Source organism: Heterodontus francisci, unplaced genomic scaffold (genome assembly GCF_036365525.1).
Source record: "Heterodontus francisci isolate sHetFra1 unplaced genomic scaffold, sHetFra1.hap1 HAP1_SCAFFOLD_43, whole genome shotgun sequence".
NCBI classification, from domain to species: Eukaryota; Metazoa; Chordata; class Chondrichthyes; order Heterodontiformes; family Heterodontidae; genus Heterodontus; species Heterodontus francisci.
The window spans coordinates 6,117,513-6,131,411 of NW_027141852.1; the positions used below are offsets into that span (position 1 = coordinate 6,117,513).

Consider the following 13,899-nt stretch of genomic DNA (forward strand, 5'->3'; position numbering starts at 1 on the left):
TTCCTGGTTTTCTGTGTGTCTTTCTCTGCCTGCCTCATTGTCGGTGCTGTTACTCCGTGTCCTTGTGTCATTGTGCAGTGAGGGTGAGTTCGTCAGCACGTGTGTTGCTGAGGCCAGAATTCTTGAGCATTCAGACGACAATCCTATTTTTATAAAAACATTGGGGACATGAACACATTTCACTAACAGGCAGCTAAAATTTAAGCCTACAGTTAGCAGAGTGGCGCAGCGGAAGCGTGCTGGGCCCATAACCCAGAGGTCGATGGATCGAAACCATTCTCTGCTATTTATGTTCGGTAGTAACACAAACAGTTCACTTTCAAAACATCAAGTGTTTCCCTATAATTACAAGATGCGCTCGATTGCGATCAGCTGGTTTGCTCAGTACCTTTCTCTGTCTGTTCATTTCTGAGTCCTGATAATCTCTTCCTGGTTTTCTGTGTGTCTTTCTCTGCCTGCCTCATTGTCGGTGCTGTGACTCCGTGTCCTTGTGTTATTGCGCAGTGAGGGTGAGTCCGTCAGCACGTGTGTTGCTGAGTCCGGGATTCTTGAGAAATCCGACTACAATCCTATTTTTATAAAAACATTGGGGAAATAACACAAACAGTTCACTTTCAAAACATCAAGTATTTACCCAAAATAACAAGATGCTTCCAAAGGCACTCGATTGCAAGCAGCTTCTTCCTTCTAGTGAACACATCAATCAGCAACAAATCACTTTTGCTCACACGAACACAAGCTGCAAACAGGGACCAGCCGAGTCTCTCCCACTTTGTCAACCCCTTCCTGCAGAGCCTCCTCTCCACCACCAGATGGTGATGTTGGCCACAATAAAACCAGGACAAATGGTCACAGTGAGGAGACGGTCAGGAACAGAAAATAAAACAATAACAGGGAAAATCTTTACACAACAACAGGGTACATCTTTACACAACAGAAAACATATTTACACACCACGAAATACCTTTAGACAACAGGGAGAATAAAATCATACAAATGCCTTGTTTCTCCATCTCAGTCTCGTTGTCTCTCTCTCTGTCCCTCACTTTTGCTTCCTCACAGTCTATTGGTTTTCTGTGTGTTTTTCTCTCTGTCCCGTTGTCGATGGTGTTACTCAGCGTCCTTGTAACATTGTGTAGCCAGGCTGAGCCTCCCAACACCTGTGTTGCTGTAATAAAAACAGAAAATTCTGGAAATGCTCAGTAGGTCTGGCAGCATCTGTGCAGAGAGAAACAGTGAACAGTTCAGGTCTGTTTCCTTAGCTCATATTAACTTTGTTTCTTTCTCCACAGATGCTGCCAGACCTGCTGACTATTTCAAGCATTTTCTGTTTATGTTTCAGATTTCCAGCATCTGCAGTATTTTGCTTTTGTACGTGTGTTGCTATGTCTGGGACTGTTTGAGTGTAATGCTATTGCTTTATAAACAGCGTTGAAACAAACATTTATCTAGTTAACACACGGCACTAATGCACAGCTGGATATAAACAGCAGCCTGCAGCAGAGGGCGCAGTGGAAGTTTATTAACACAAATAATTCACCAGCACAATATTTACTGCTATCCTCAATCACACCACCCTTCATCTTAACACGTTTTATTCTTCATTGACATCAACTTCTTGCTTCCAATAAACACTTCAATTTGGAACACAGCTTCCAAATCACCTTTATTCACAAACCCGAACACAAGCTGCAAATGCTGCAAGCACACACCAGCCCAGACTTTCCCCTTTCTGTCAACCCATTCCTGCATCACTGCCTCTCCACCAACAGTTGTCGCTAGAATCATACAATCATAGAATGGCTAAAGCACAGAAGGAGGCCATTCGGCCTGACGAACCCATGTTGGCTCTCTGCTAAAGCAACTCACCTCGTCTCACTCCCCAGTCAGTTCAATTTCGGTGGTGGGAAAACTTCTCGAAAGAATAATTCGGGACAAAATTAACAGTCCCATGGACAAATGTGGTTAATTCAGGAAAGACAGCATGGATTTCTTCAGGGAAAATCATGTTTAACTGCCCTGCTGGAGTTTTTTGATGAGGTAACAGAGAGGGATGATGAGGGCAATGCTGTTGATGTGGTGTGCATGGACTTTCAAAAGGTCTGGCAGCATCTGAATGGTCACTGACCTGAAACATTAACTCTGTTTCTCTCTCCACAGATGCTGCCAGACCTGCTGAGTATTTCCAGCACTTTTTGTTTATATTTCAGATTTCTAGCATCTGCAGTATTTTGCTTTTATTGACTTTCAAAAGGAGTTTGATACAATGCAACACAACAGACTTGTGAGCAAAGTTATAACTCATGGAATAAAAGGGACAGTAGTAACATGGATATGGAATTGGCTGATTGACAGGAAACAAAGAGTAGTGAGCAATGGATGTTCTTCGGGCGAGAGGAAGGTTTGTTGTGGAGTTCCCCAGGAGTCAGTGTTGGGACCCTTGCCTTTCCTGATATATATTAATGACCTCGACCTTGGTGCACAGGGCAGAATTTCAAAGCTTATGGATGACACGAAAATTGGAAGCATTGTGAACTGTAAGGATGATAGTGTAGAACTTCAAAAGGACATAGACAAGTTGGTGGAATGGGAGGACAGATGACAGGTGAAGTTCAATGCAGAGAAATGTGAATTGATTCATTTTGATAAGAAGAACATGGAGTGACAATATAGAATAAAGGGTACAATTCTAAAGGGGGTGCAGGAGCAGTGGGAACTGGGGTTATATGTCATTGGTTGAGAGAGTGATTAATAAAGCATACAGTATCCTCGGCTTTAGTGATAGAGGCATAGAGTACAAGAACAAGGAGGTCATGTTGAACTTGTATAAGACACTAGCCTCAGCTGAAGTACTGAGTCCAGTTCTGGGTGCCACACTTTAGGAAAGATGTGAAGGCATTGGAGAGATTATGGAAAAGATTCATGAGAATGGTTCAAGGGATGAGGAATTTCAGTTATGAAGATAGATTGGAGAAGTTAGGACTGTTTTCCTTGGAGAAAAGAAGGCTAAGAGGAGATTTCATAGTGGTATTCAAAATGATGAGGGGTGTGGACAGATTGGAAAAGGAGAAACTGTTCCCACTTGTGAAAGGATCGAGAACGAGAGGGTACAGATTTAAAGTAATTGGTAAAAGAAGCAAAAGCGACATGAGGAAAAACTTTTTCACACAGCGAGTGGTTAAAGTATGAACTGCCTGAGAATGTGATGGAGGCAGGTTCAATTGAAGCATTCAAAGGGGAATTAGACTGTATTCTGAAAAGGAAGAATGTGCAGGATTATGGGGAGAAGACGGGGAAGTGACATGAGGTGAATTGCTCATTTGGAGAGTCAGTGCAGACACGATGGGCAAAATGGCCTCCTTCTGTGCAGTAACAATTCTGTGATTCCAATATTCAAGTCATTTATATATATGGTGGTTCTGACACTGACCCTTGTGGACATCACTGTTCACCATCTTCCATTCTGAAAAACAACCAAATACCACAACTCGCTTTTCTTGATATTTCATCCATTTTTTAACCCAAGCAGATACTGACCCTCCTATTCCTGGAACCTCAGTTTTGTTACCCAGCCTTTTCTGTGTTAGTCTGTCAAACGCTTTCTTAAAATCCATATAGACAACATCCATTGCTTTCCCTTCATCAACCTTTTCTGTTACTTCATCAAAAAATCAGTTATATTAGTGAAGGATTGGAGAGGTGCTGAACCTCTCAGTTTTCGGTCCACCCAAACCAAGTTCAAGGCCTGAATAATGAACCGATTGCCTCATTAGTTCTGTGAATAATACAATGATTTAATAGACAAAGTTTTGAAACATTCCTTCCCATAAATCTTGATAACAGAGAGTGTGTGGATCTCCTGACTCAGAATGTTTAATGGATACAGTCCTCAGATCCGACAAGGAACCCCTGAACATCCACAGTAAAGACAGTGTGGATGAGGAAATGTAAGAGCCGGGAGCTGAAACTCAGGGACGGCCAAGCTCTCCTGTCATTGAGCTTGTGTGTCTGCTCTGCTCGCCGCACTTCCGGCTCTACTTTGTTTCCAATGAAAAGATGAAAAGGGCCGTTCGGTTTTACTCTCACTGACAGCGTGTTTCACACGGGTTAATATAACCCGGGACTTTTGCTGCTGAAATGAATTCTGCAAGGTCCCAGCAAACACACCGGCTCCCTCCTTTCTCCCCTCTTTCTATCGGATTGTTTTACCAGGAGGGGCTCAATAATAACAAACCCCCTGCAGGGAATGACCGCAAATTGAGCATCCAAATGGGGTAAGTGGGCAGCTTTCTGGGTTCTAGGTTCCCCCTACCCCGCCCCTCCCTCCCTCCAGTCCAAGCCCCTCTTCACTTTCTTTGGGACTTTGATGAGCGTGAAATGGGGAAAGTTCCCATTGATGTTTGAATGCTGAATTGCTGCAGAGATCTGCGCACGCGCGACGTAGCACCGCCCCCAGTGGGACGTCACAATGAGGAGTGGAGCGCATGCGCAGTCTTTCCCCAACTCAGTCTGTGAAGCCATTCACTCAATCAGGGGAAGATGCTTTAAATCAGCTGCTAATGGAGACTTCCCGGGCCCGGGGGAAGGGAACAAACAGCATCTACTTCCAGCAGCCACTGCTTTGGGAGCGTGTCCGCAGATGTGGTCAGAGATTAGCATTGAGTGGTGGGAAGTTGAGGGGGAGTCCGGGAGTGTTTGTAACAGACACTGTGGAGCAGGAGGTGCTCCCGGAACATGGAGTGAGCCGGGGACACGGGGAAGGGAGAGTTCATTCTCGGACAGTGTCTGTACAGGCTCAGGGAGACACAATGGGAAGAAATCACTATTGAAAATCAGTGACAATTTCACCACCCAAAGGAGAGGGAATTTTCCTGCTTTAGTTCCAGTCTCTCACTGTTTGTTGGATTGTGAACAGTGGGGGGAAAATAGCCGCAAAATAACGATGTGGACAGTTAGACAAAGAGCATTTATTGCAGACACCAGGTGAGAAGTGTGAAAGGCACATTTTAAATAGTGGCTGCTTATTTTCCGTTGAAATAGAAATGTGACTGTGTAAAGGTCACTGCTCTGTCGGACAGTCCCAGTCATTGAGCAGTGCAGGGCTTGTGTTGTTTCTGAATGTCACAAACTTGTTTTAAAACCACTGCAAACACCTGGTAAACAGAAGCTGAATACTGCAGTACTGCAGTGGAGGCAGACACTGACACTGTTTGTGTTCTTGGTTTTCATTTTGTGATTGTTCATAATGATTATTATTGGGACGATTACATTGATCGCTTTTGTATCTTCTACCTCACCAGTTCTTTCATTCCTGCAGGAAAATACATGACGGAACCTGAATAGATGTGGTGATTCTTGGACACAAGGAAAAGTGCAGTGATCTCGTTCCAACACACAGTCGGTACAGGATCACTCCCAAAGCACAGAGATACTGCCAGCTCATCAGTTCCACTGGAACAAACAAAAGAAGTAGTCAGACAGACACTGATCCCAAAGTCAAGAGACACATTTTCAATCCAACAGTCAAACAACAGCAGGAGAGACAGAAGTTGTTTCTATTTCACTCCAATTCAGTACAGCTGACAGGTTGATACATCAATCACAGTCCAAAAACAAACTCACTATCAGATCTAAATAAACTCTGTCACCATGGTCACATTTTAAATATAAAATCTGAAATAGAACAGACAAAATTTAGAGAATTGAAAGGTACAGAATGAATGCAAGGAGGCTTCAAGGGGATTTGGACAGGTTAAATGAATGGGCAAGAACATGGCAGATGGAATATAATGTGAATAAGTGTGAATTTCTCCACTTTGGTCAAATAAACAGAAAGACAGAGTATTTCTTAAATGGTGAGAGGTTGAGAAGTGTCGATGTCCAAAGGCACCTGGGTGTCCTTGTTCATGAGACACGAAAAGCTAGTATGCAGGTGCAGCAAGCAATTCGGAAGGCAAATGGTATGTTGGCTTCATTGAAAGCGTATTTGAATACATGAGTAAAGATGTATGAAGTCTAGATGAGACCGCACCTGGAGTATTCTGTACAATTTTGGTTTCCTTATCGAAGGAAAGATAGACTTGTCACAGAGGGAGTGCAACAGAGATTCACCGGTCTCATCCCCTCGGATGGTGGGATTGTCTTATGATGAGAGACTGCAGAAACTGGGCCTAAATTCTCTAGAGTTTTGAAGAATGAGAGGTGATCTCATTGAAACAGACAAAGTTCTTACAGGGTGTCACAGGGTAGATATGGATAGGATGTTTCCTCTGTCTAGTGAGTCCAGAACAAGGGGACACAGTCTCAGAATAAGGGCAGACTGAGATGAGCAGGAATTTCTTTACTCAGAGGGTGAAAAATCTGTGGAATTCTTTATCCCAGAGGGCTGTGGAAGATCAATCATTGAACATATTCAAGACATAAATCGATAGATTTCTAAATACTAACAAGATCAAGGGATATGGAGATGGCAGAGAAAAATGGCGTAGAGGTAGATGATCAGTCACGATCTGTTTGAATGTTGGAGCAGGCTCGATGGGCTGAATGGCCTAATGCCCCTATTTCCTATGATCCTATGAATCCCAATAATGTACATCAGAACGTTAGACCAAGTTATGCATTACATACCAGTTCAAAAATCCCACAGAGATTAAGACTGAAAGATACAGTATCAAGCCATTACTACAAAATGAAGGACTTGGAGCTTGCAGACCAGCCCATGTATAAGATTGAAAGTTATATTTTCATTCACAATCGTTTTCACAGAGCTGAATATTGAATACCAATCCACAACTTGTACAGGACTACCAAATAAAACCTACAACTGTAAAATACAGTTAATCCATATTTTAAATTAAACACAAGACAAACAAATATTGATACATTAAGAGAGCGGGAAACAGTGAGAGCAGAGTGGAGCATAAAGAGCCCAGGAGAGAGAGGGAGCAAGAGTTCACCCGGAGAGCAGGGAACAGCGAGAGCAGGCGTCAAAAAAGGCAAAGGAATACACAATTAATGGGAGAACACTGAACGGTGTAGAGGAAGTGAGGGACGTTGGAGTGAATGTCCACAGATCCCTGAAGTAGCAGTGCAGGTCAATAAGCTGGTTCAGCAGGTAAATGGAATCCTTTCCTTTATTAACTGAGGTATAGAGTATTAGGGTGACCTGGTATCCATGGCAATAAGTCACTGACAGCTAACATTCAGGTGCAGCAAGCAATTAGGAAGGCTAATAGTATGTTAGCCTTTATCACAAGAGGATTTGAGTACAGGAGTAGTGAATTCTTGCTTCAATTGTATAGAACCTTGGTTAGACTGCACTTGGAGTATTGTGTGCAGTTTTGGTCCCCTTGCCTTAGGAAGGATATTATTGCCATAGATAGAGTGCAAAGAAGGTTCATCAGACTTGTTCCTGGGATGGTGGGACTGTCCTATGTAGAGAGATTGGGGAAACTGGGGCTGTATTCTCTGGAGTTTTGAAGAATGAGAGGTGATCTCATTGAAACCGAAAAAATATTTAAAGGACAGTCAGGGTAGATGCAGCTAAGATGTTTCCCCTGGTTGGGGAGTCGAGAACCAGGGGACGCAATTTCAAAATAAGGGGCATGCCACTTCGGACAGTTTTGAGGAGAAATGTTGTTACTCAGAGGGTTGTGAATCTTTGGAATTCTGTACCCCAGAGGGCTGTGGAAGCTCAGTCATTGAGTATGTTTAAAGCAGAGATTGACAGATTTCTAAATACAAATGACATAAGGGAATATGAGGAAAGTATGGGGAAAAGGGCATTGAAGTGGATGATCAGCCATGATCATATTGAATGGTGGGGCAGGCTCGATGTGCTGAATGACCAACTCCTGCTCCTATGTTCCTATGTTCCTAACTCCACATTATCGATGAGACACAGCCTCAGGCCGACTTGTCGGGTGTTGCAAACAGATAACACTGCTTCTGATCTTCACCAGAATAGAGAGTGAGATGTAAAATTGATCATCAAACAGACTGTGAGAGAATACAACAGAATAAAACACATGGAGAGACACTGTGGAATAACAAATAGATTAGATTGGAATGTTGAATTATGATTGGAATGGATAAAACAGCAGATTAAATTGGGACAGAAAAGAGAAACTGATGGGAAGAAGGAAGAAAAGAAAGGATGGATCTGTTCACTTTTTTCAGTTTTTTCACTGGTCCATAAAAGCTGGATTAAAAAAAGATGCAAAAAACAGAGAATTTCACCAAAAAGGGAGATTAAATGCTGCCGAAACCTTGGATCGAAGGATGCCCCAACAGATCACCTGTTTAACTGTCTCCTCACTGGGGGATTTCAATCAATGAGCAATATTATTCTCTCCTTTTCTTTTGTTAAATGAAACCACAACTGTCACTTGGAGTTAATATCCCTGTGTTCCAACTCCTGAATAATGAAATTGTGAGTTTCGTGATATTTTCTGGACACATTTCCTGCTGAAAGAACTAAGAGCTCTTTTCTAATTTACACAATACTATATACACACTCATCAAGCCTCCGAAACTAGCATCCTTGGTGCTGCTCTCTCCTCCCAAACCTCATCTCATGTGACTGTTACATCATCACTCTGATTGTGGGAGGGGTTATTCCCACTGTTTTCAGCATTAACCCTTTACATCCTCATACTGCACTGTCTGTCCAAAAAAATCGGTGGAGGGAACTTGAATTATCAAAACAGCAACAGTTGCCAGTTGAAAATCAACTCAACCCATCAGAGAGAGACTGTCAGAGAACTTCCTGCATCCAGTCCTGACCCTGTCACATGAAGCAGCTGCTCACCCAGACCCCACTCTCATCAACACTGAACATTTTTACTGAGACCCTTCAAATACTGTTTATAAAAGGCCGCAAAGATCAAAGTTCACACAGTTGTATTAAATACAACAAAGTTTAATATCTTCTCACCGTTTCTCGGTAACCACATGAGACTTAGGTTTTCTTATTTGGTTCCTTTGGTTTTTCTTGTTCCTGACTGACAAATATTCCAAACCTCAGATAAACCCTCCCACTTGCGTCATGTCCCAGTCTCGGTTAAAAGCAACACATATTGACTCAAACACTCTCCTTCAGTGAGATTAATATCAAGCTGTTTTCCAAGTTGAATGGAACTGTGAACAAATTTATGTCAAAGAAGTTAACTTTGATGTGTGAGCACTGAAATTCTGTCCAAGGAGAAACAGCCATTCCAAACTCATATCCTTCACAAAGGCTGTTTTTTTATGTGATTGAATTTCATAAAGTATTTTGAATTAAAGTTCACAAGACACAGATGTCAGTGTTGATAATGAAACTTTTCAAGCATGTTGCAACTGTGAAATAAGGCTCTGGTGGGAGTTGAACCCAGGATCTCCTGTTTACTAGACAGGTGTTTTAACCAACTAAGCTACAGAGCCAGATAACGGATGTGTGTGCAATTGAAATCAGAGGAAGGCCTTGTAGATAGTGGGCAGGCTTTGGCGAGTCAAGAGCTGAGTTTGTCACGGCAGTGTTCCCAGCCTCTGACTCGCTCTTGTAGTTGTTGCTGCAGTTGGAATTGTAACAGAAAACCGTCTGTCTCGGAAGACGATGGGCTACACCCGGGGTGTACGTCACTTCTGTGTGAAACATCGTTTGTTGTGGCTGTAGAGGATGACTCGTGAGTGACAATCCCTTCCGCAGCTGGTACAGATGAATATCATTGGCCCGAGGTCGACTGATAATTTTTCCTTCCTCTGAGCTCTCTTTCCCACCATCTGGTCATTTCTTTTGTCCTCTGCTTTTCCCATGGTCTTCCTGAATGCCTTTCTCCAGGAATTCCAGTCAGCAGGAAGGTCTTCCCATGCATTGACTCCAATCCCAGTCAGCTTGAGATCTCGCTTTGCAGATGTCCTTGTGTCACAGATGTGGGTGACCTGTTGGTCTCGTGCTGATAGCAAGCTCACCACAGAGCGTGTCTTTGGCAAAGCGACCGTCATCCATTCAGCACACATGACTCAGTCAACAGAGTCACCGCTGACTCAAGAGGGCAAACATGCTGCGGATCCCTGCACGCTGGTGTACTGCTGCATTCGGCACTCTGTCCTGCCAGGAGATGCCCAATATCCATCTGAGACAGTGGAGGTGGAAGCTGTTCAGCTGCTTTTCTTGGCTTGTATAAGTTGTTGATGCTTCTCTACTCTAAAGGAGGGTGCTGAGAACACAAGCCTGTTACACGCGGAGTTTTGTATTTTCGATCAGTTTGCTGTCGGTTCACACTCGTCTTCTCAACTTTGACATGACAACTGCAGCATTGACAATCCTGGTGCTGATTTCAGTATCAAGGGACAGATTGCTGGTGATTGTTGATCCAAGGTATGTGAAGCTGTTGACAACCTTCAAAGTGAGCCTATCGATGTTGATGGAAGGTGGAGTCTCTCGTCCTGGCCCATAACTTTGATCTTCCTGATGCTGATCGTCAGTCCAAACTCCTTGCAGGCCAGGGAGAACCGATATACAAGCTGCTGTTAATGAACTTCATTATGGGATGTCAGCACAGCGTCATCAGCAAAGAGCAACTCACAGACCAAGAACTGACTCATTTTGGTCTTGGTGCGCAGTCTTGCCAAGATGAACAGCTTGTCATCAGCTCTGGTATGCAGGTGGACACCCCCATCTGAGTCACTGAAAGTTTAAAATAGCAGCATGGAGAAGAATATGCCAATTGTAAAGGATGTGAGCTGTGAGGAGGTTACAAGGAGGCTTCCAGGGGACTTGGACAGGATAAGTGAATGAAATGACAGATGGAATATAATGTGAATAAGTGTGAAGTTATCCACTTTGGTAGAATAAACAGAAAGACAGAATATTTCTTAAATGGTGAGAGGTTGGGAAGTGTTGATGTCCAAAGGGACCTGGGTGTCCTTGTTCATGAGACACTAAAAGCTCGCATGCAGGTGCAGCAATCAATTAGGAAGGCAAATGGTATGTTGGCCTTAACACGAGGGGTCATGAGTACAGGAATAAAGATGTCTTGCTGCAATTGTATAGAGCCTTGGTGAGATTGTGCTGGAGTATTGTGTACAGTTTTGGTTTCCTTATCTAAGGAAGGATAGACTTGCCACAGAGGGAGTGCAACGAAGGGTCACAAGACTAATCCCTGGGATGGTGGGATTGTCTTATGAGGAAACTGGACTTGTATTCCTTAAAGTTTCATTTAAAAGGCCATTTAAAACTGAGATAGGGTGGAATTTCTTCACTCAGAGGGTGGTGAATCTTTGGAATTCTCTACCTCAGGGGTTTGTGAAAGTTCAATCATTGAGCATGTTCAGGACAGAAATTGATAGAAATCTTGATACTCATGACATCAAGGGATATGGGGAGAGCGCGGGAAAGTGGTGTTGAGGTAGATGATCAGCAAGGATGTAATTGAATGACAGATCAGGCTCGACAGGTGAAACTGCCTCCTCCGACGTTCTGAAGAGAGTTTGCACCAGGACACAGCCCTTTTTTACCCCACTGCTGATCGTGAAAGTGTCTGATGTTGCTCCATTGTAACTGACGGAACTGTGCATGTTCTCGTGGGAAGAAGAGATGACGCCCAAGAGTTCAGGAGGGCAGCCTAGTTTCCACAGCAGTTTGAAGAGTCTGTCTCTGCTAACAAGATCGAAGGCCTTGGTGATGTCTATAAAGACAATGTAGAGTGGTCTGTACTGTTCACAGTACTTCTCCTGTAACTGCCGAAGTGAGAAAATCATGTCGACTGTCGATCTACCAGCTCTGAAGCTGCACTGAGACTCAGCATAGATGTGTGATGACAGGGTCTGCAATCTGGTCAGAGCAATGTGAGCAAAGACCTTCCCCACAATACTTAGCAAGCAGATGCCTCGCTAATTGCTGCAGTCACTGCGATTCCCCCTTATTGTTGTACAAGGTGACAATGTTTGCATCACGCATGTTCAGAGGCGAAGATCTCCCCTTCCAACAGAGACACAGAAGTTCATGGGGATGCTGCAGCAGAGCTGCTTTTCCACTTTTGATGATTCCAGGTGGAGTACCATCATTTCCCAGGGCTTTACCACTGGCAAGACGGTCAATGGCCTTGTTGAGCTCTACTATGGTGGGGTCACTGTCCAACTCCTCCACGACAGGGAAGTCTGGAATGGTGCTGAGAGCTACTTCAATGACAATGTTCTCCGTTATGTAGAGTTCAAGGTAATGCTCCACTCACCTTTCCATCTGCTTGTTAGGTTCAGTGATGATCGTCCCTGTCTTTGTCTTCAAAGGTGCTGATTTAGTTACTGCTGGGCCCGTTGCTTTCATAATTTTTTTTTTATTCATTGATGTGATGTGATCATCACTGGCTAAGCCAGCATTTATTGCCCATCCCTCATTTCCCATGAGAAGGTGGTGGTGAGCTGCCTTCTTGAACCGCTGCAGTCTGTGTGAGGTAGGTACACCCACAGTGCTGTTAGGAAGGGAGTTCCAGGATTTTGACCCAGCGACAGTGAAGGAAAGGCGATATAGTTCCAAGTCACGATAGTGTGTGGCTTGGAGGGGAACTTGCAGGTGGTGGTGTTCCCATGAATTTGCTGCCCTTGTCCTTCTAGTTGGTAGAGGTTGCGGGTATGGAAGGTGCTGTCTAAGGAACCTTGGTGTGTTGAATTCCTTCATATGTCCCTCTGGCATCCCCCAGATTCAGTGGCAGATTGTATGCTGTTGCAGAGCTTTAACCAGTATTGATTGGTGCAGTGCTGAGCAGTCTGCAGAGACTTGTTTCTGGCAGCTCTGAGAGCATCTAGAGTTTGTTTGCTGGGGACTTGTTTGTAGTTCATGAGGGCTCTCTTCTTAGTTGCAGTAACTGACTCCATTTCAGTCCAATAAGCCTCAAACCAGTCAGCATTCCTCCCATCTCTTTTCCTATACACAGTGAGTGCAGAGTTATAGATGGTGGCGTGCAGATGATTCCACTTTGACACTGCACTGAGGCCTTGGGTGTTTTCTGAAAGAGCCTGATCGAGGATGTTGAGGAACTCCTGGGTCCTTTCTGGGTCAGTGGTTCGGCTAGAGTTGATCCGAGAACGACCTTTCTTCTTGGATGGATGAAGCTTCCTTGGCTGAAGCCTGACCTTGTTACACACCAGGGAGTGGTCAGTGTCACAGTCAGCGCTGTGATAGCTGCGTGTGATGAGGATATTGCTGAGGGTGGTACGTCCGGTGATGATAAGGTCTAGCTGGTGCCAGTGGCATGATCTCGGACGTCTCCAGGACACCTTGTGGCACAGCTTGACCTGGAAGTAGCTGTTCATCACACAGAGTCCATGGTGGCAGCATAGCTCCAGAAACCTCTGTCCATTTTTGTTCATCTTGCTAATCCCCTGGTGCCCTATGCTCATTGGCCAAGCTGTAGTCAGTACCCAAGCTTGCGTTGAAATCCCCGAGAAGATACAGTCCCTCGGTGCTGGGAATTCTACTGATGGCAGTGTCAAGTGTCTCATAGAATTGATCCTTGACATCTGGGGTGGAGGTGAGTGTCGGGACATAGATGCACATGAGATTAACTGGGCCCGCGCTTGTTGACAAGTGAAGGGTAAGAAGTCTCTCTGAGCCAACTATGGGGGGTTCACTCATTGCAAGTAGCGTGTTTTTTACTGTGAGACCCACTCCATGCTCACGAGTTGCCTCTTGGGCTTTCCCCTGCCTGAAGAAGGTGTAATGTTTCTCTTTGAGGGATCCACTTTGAATGAGTCTAGTTTCTTGCAGCACAGCAATGTCCACATTGAGCCTTGTGAGTTCCTTGTCAATCACAGCTGTCTGGTGTGTGTCATCAACCTGCAGAAGGTTGTCAGTAAGGCCAGGACACATGGTCCTTACATTCCAGCTTGTGATGCGAAGCACTGGTGTCTTCTTTGCTG

The 13,899-nt window shown here is 44.3% G+C and overlaps 2 non-coding genes across 2 annotated transcripts; one reads left to right on the forward strand and one right to left on the reverse strand.

The window, feature by feature from the left end:
- Window positions 1-214: 214 nt before the first annotated feature.
- Window positions 215-286, forward strand: trnam-cau (transfer RNA methionine (anticodon CAU)). Its single transcript has one exon. It is a non-coding gene; the product is annotated as a tRNA-Met (tRNA).
- A 9,063-nt stretch (window positions 287-9,349) lies between these two features.
- On the reverse strand, window positions 9,350-9,423 carry trnat-agu (transfer RNA threonine (anticodon AGU)). The gene has a single exon. It is a non-coding gene; the product is annotated as a tRNA-Thr (tRNA).
- Between the last annotated feature and the right edge of the window lie 4,476 nt (window positions 9,424-13,899).